This window comes from Rhipicephalus microplus, chromosome 9 (assembly GCF_043290135.1).
Source record: "Rhipicephalus microplus isolate Deutch F79 chromosome 9, USDA_Rmic, whole genome shotgun sequence".
NCBI classification, from domain to species: Eukaryota; Metazoa; Arthropoda; class Arachnida; order Ixodida; family Ixodidae; genus Rhipicephalus; species Rhipicephalus microplus.
The window spans coordinates 39,842,928-39,847,854 of record NC_134708.1 but is presented as its reverse complement, the minus strand read 5'-3'; the positions used below and the strand labels follow the sequence as shown (position 1 = coordinate 39,847,854).

General features: G+C 50.1%; 1 pseudogene; it reads left to right on the top strand.

Annotated features, from left to right (window-relative positions):
* Window positions 1-230: 230 nt before the first annotated feature.
* Window positions 231-4,694, top strand: LOC119163729 (lysine-specific histone demethylase 1A pseudogene; annotated as a pseudogene).
* The last annotated feature ends 233 nt before the right edge of the window (window positions 4,695-4,927 follow it).

Genomic DNA, 4,927 nt, shown 5'->3' with positions numbered 1-4,927 from the left:
AAGTGACAAAAGCTTGGCCTCAGAAAACTCACAATTACGGCTCTCAAAGGCCAGGACTCAATATTACATATTATACTTTTTGAAAACTTAATAAAAATTTTTATTTATTCTTTGAACATACAATAACATTTATTTTTATTCTAACTTTTACAAATAGAAAGATGATAAAAAAAACGTGGTGGAGAAAGGATTACTGCAGTCACCGGAACCACCATCTTGTTTTTCATTTGTGTTTTGTTGTGGACAACTAGCGGTGAGCGCGTGTTTTGTTGTTCGGTGCCCATTACCTGCCGTTTGTGACCCCTGAATAGGATTTCAGTGAATCTAAAGTGTGTCGTTTTACTTCGCTAACAGCATAGACTGTGCTGCGTTCTACGTTTACCGCTCGTGAATATACTTTTTAGGTTTTTCTTTTAATTTTGTGCCGGTGGCGTCCGCGTCCCTGCAGTGTGTCCGCTGGCAGCCTGGCAGTGCGTGCGTTTTTACTGAACGATTCCAAGCCGAACTGTCCCGTTACCTTTCTGGACAACGCGCGAAAGTGAGTTAACGAAAGGAAAAAAAAGACAACGCAGTCGGGCTACGCGTGCCTCATTTCTGAACAGCGTTGTTCATCCGTTGTGTGCTCGCGTGCTCATCGGCGGGTTCGCGCGCCTCCACCGAACCGTTCAAGACCGCGAACGCTCGCTAGAATCACCGGTGCTCAACTCGGTCACCAGTGTCGCATCCTCATGAACCCTTCGTGGAATCGGGTTGCCGAAGAGCGCCGTCAGAACGCGGCATCCGCACAAGCTATGATCAACGACCCTGCTTCAACCGCAAGAAGCGGCGGTGGTGGTGCCGACATCGCGGCAGTGACTGGAGGACCAGTCGCTCCCGCGCCCAGAGGACCTACCACCGCTGCCGGCAGCAGCGGCAGCGCCGATGATCAAGCCCGTCGAAAGCCGCGCAAGAAGCGGCGCAGGGTGGACGTCAGGACCGACGGCGACCGCGCCGTCGACGGCACCTCAGACCTCCCTGACGCCGCCGCCGAGAGCGACACGCCCGCCACGCGAACAACCGGCGAGAACGAAGTCGAGAACGAGGTCGAGAGCGATCAGGAAGACCTGAGCGGGCTGGAGGGAGCCGCGTTCCAGAGCCGACTTCCCTTCGACAAGATGACCGCGCAGGAGGCGGCCTGCTTTCCCGACATCGTGCAGAGCGCACTGCAGACGCAAAAGATCTTCCTGCACATCCGCAACCGGCTGCTCCAGCTGTGGCTCGAGAACCCCAAGCAGCAACTGGTGTTCGAGAACGCACTGCCCCAAATGGAGCCGCCGTACAACAGTGACGGCCCCCTGGTGCACCGCATCTTCTCCTACCTAGAGCGCCAGGGACTCATCAACTTTGGCGTCTACGAGAGACCCCGGCCGGGACTTCACAAGAAGCATGGCAAGGTCATCGTCATCGGCGCCGGAATCTCGGGCCTGGCCGCGGCCCAACAGCTGCAGCAGTTCGGTATGGAAGTACTCGTGCTTGAAGCCAGGGACCGTGTCGGAGGTCGCATTGCCACCTTCCGCAAAGGTGGCTACGTAGCCGACCTGGGAGCCATGGTGGTCACGGGTCTTGGAGGAAACCCCATCACCATCCTCAGCAAGCAGATCAAGATGGAACTGCACAAGATCAAGCAGAAGTGCCCACTCTACGAGTCCAATGGCACCACTGTGCCAAAGGACAAGGACGAAATGGTGGAGCGAGAGTTCAACCGCCTTCTCGAGGCTACGTCGTACATGTCGCACCACCTGGACTTCAACTACGTTCAGAACAAGCCTGTGTCACTGGGACAGGCCCTAGAGTGGGTCATCAAGCTTCAAGAGAAGAGTGTCAAGGAAAAGCAGATCGAGCACTGGAAGGCCATCCTGGAGCTGCAGGAAAAGCTCAAGGAAAACCACACAAAGCTCATCGAAGTACGTGAGCGAGTCGAGGAGCTGAATCGGATTTACCGAGAGTCGGCCGCACAGAAGCAGCGCGATGTCACTCAGGAGTTCGTCCACCGAAGTCGCATCCATGACCTAACACTCGTGTGTCGAGAGTGGGACCAGCTCCTCGAGCAGCAGAGGGAGATCGAGGACAAGCTCGAGGAACTGGAGTCGTCGCCGCCCAGTGATGTCTACCTCTCGTCTCGCGATCGCCAGGTCCTGGACTGGCACTTCGCTAACCTAGAGTTTGCCAATGCAACGCCACTCAACAATCTATCTCTAAAGCACTGGGACCAGGATGATGACTTTGAGTTCACAGGAAGCCACTTGACCGTCCGCAATGGCTACTCCTGTGTCCCTGTCGCCTTGGCTGAGGGGTTGGACATTCGCCTCAACACTGCAGTCAAGCATGTCTATCTCTCCGCTACGGGCGTCGAAGTCACAACAACCAACACACGTACCAACACAGGACTGGCCACGTTCAAGGCCGATGCGGTTCTTTGCACCCTGCCACTTGGAGTGCTTAAGCAGTCAATACTCAACAATCCCAATGTACTCAACACTGTACAGTTCGTGCCTCCGTTGCCGGAGTGGAAAGCAGCGGCCATTGCGCGCCTGGGCTTTGGCAACCTGAACAAGGTCGTGCTGTGCTTTGACCGCATCTTCTGGGACCCAAACTCGAATTTGTTTGGACACGTTGGTAGCACAACCGGAAGCAGGGGTGAACTCTTTCTCTTCTGGAACCTCTACAAGGCGCCCGTGCTCCTTGCCCTGGTTGCGGGCGAGGCAGCGACCATCATGGAGAACGTCAGTGACGACGTCATCATCGGCCGCTGCATCGCGGTCCTCAAGGGCATTTTTGGGAACAGCGCCGTGTCACAGCCCAAGGAGACAGTCGTGACAAGGTGGCGCGCTGACCCATGGTCTCGTGGTTCTTACTCGTTCGTGGCAACTGGCTCATCGGGCAACGACTACGACATCCTGGCCGCGCCCGTCACGCCCAGCTCGAACCACATGACACCGGCACTCCCGCGACTCTTCTTTGCCGGGGAGCACACCATTCGAAACTATCCCGCCACGGTTCACGGGGCATTGCTCAGTGGTCTGAGAGAGGCTGGGCGAATCGCTGACCAGTTCCTGGGATGTCCTTATGCACCAAGCTGCAACTAAAGTGGCCTTACTTAAACCTGTCACTGACCACAAATGCACCGTCATACACCAACACTTGTAAAACTTAACTTTTTTGTACAATGTTTGCAAAGTAATGAACCTTGTAACCCAACTGCTTTAGTAGCCCTTAAAAAGTATATTCTATAGTAACAACAGTGAAAGCATCACTGAGAGGCTTAGCTAAGCATAACCATTTCATCTAGACTTCATGTTATTATTAATCATCAAGCTCATCACAAGTCCGTGCCAGTTGTTCGTGTCCATTCTAATGTACCACATGTGCTGTTCGCATTTACAGTCACTTCAAATCATCTGCAAGTCCTGCTGCGCAACGCATTTTGAGCAAAATGAAATTTTTTGCCGTGACCTAGTGTGTCACGCTAATTGCTCAGGACAGCACTGCCTTTTTCCTTTTATCTAAGAAAGAACGGCTTACCCAGAAAGCACAATATTTTAGTTTAGAGCAGCTTTGTGTCATCTACTTCAATACATTGTCTGAGCTCATCTCACTCGAGTACTGCAGCTTTGTGCTTCCATTAAACAAAGGCATGCATGGATGTAAGGAAGAAACATAGTGCCTGGTTGCATGCAGTGCAACACTCACTGTGCAAATCATATTCTAGTTTCGTGCACTGAGTCTTCAAGTGGCATATCATGGTACAAGTATGAAAACATTTCTGGGCAGTGCACAGTTGCTAAACGTTCACCTCTTCATATAGTTTTTGATATTGTGTTGGCATGTTCAGACTAGTGAGAAAGCTGATGTTGCATTGGGAACAACGTTTTTAAATCGGTGCTGGCCTGTAAACACTGATTAAATTGCTTAATCTTTTAACAAGTTTTTTTGGGTGCATAAAAGCTTTTCAAAATCGCATGTATATTTGTCAATTTCTTTTTGAGTTTTTTTTTAACAAGTTTTTTTGGGTGCATAAAAGCTTTTCAAAATCGCATGTATATTTGTCAATTTCTTTTTGAGTTTTTCCCTGCCATCTATAAATGTACAGAAAGGCCAGGAAATGCTTTCTTGGAACCCGCCATATGGTGGTCTAGTGGTTGTTGTGCTCAACTAGTGACCTGCAGGTCACGGGATTGCACCCCGGCCATTGTGGCCCCATTTTTGGTGGAGGCAAAAGTGCTCAGGCCTATGTTCTTGTATCCGACATTGGTTACCGAGTGGTCACTGGGACCTAAAAATGGTGCAGTGTTCTGACAGTCTTTGTTGTTCCAAGTCTGCTGCGGCGTGTGCACTTTGAAGGTTAACAAAGGGCATACCTTTAGAAAATGTGTGCTCTTTCGGTATTTGGCTTGTGAGACATATTTTAGTGCACCCAGGTTAGCAGGTGTAATAATGGTAACTGTGAAACATCTCTCGGCGGCAACCTCAGAAGTCTGGAAAAAGCTCTGCCCACAAAACCACAGAACTCATCGTTCTTTTGTGTTTCAAGGTGGACTTCCCGGAGTTGCCAAGTTTAAAGAAAGTTTCCGTACACTGTGATACAGCGGAAATGAAATAAAATGAATGAAATATTGAAATGTCTCGAATCCGAATAAATTTCACTTTGAGGTGGATGGTGGTTTATTCGTTGTCTCTTTGAATAAGAAACGCAAGAATACGGTAGACTCTCAGTAAACTGCAATCTGTTAAATGGAGCTGCTGCTTGAACGGAACAATGCTTTTGACAAGATTGGTTTCCTTATTGTACTCTGCACCCCTGGTCATCTCTCATTGAATGGAACTCCAGTTAAGGTGGTTGGCCACCTTCAAAAGTCTTTTTTTCACGATATAAATTTTTAGGGTTTTG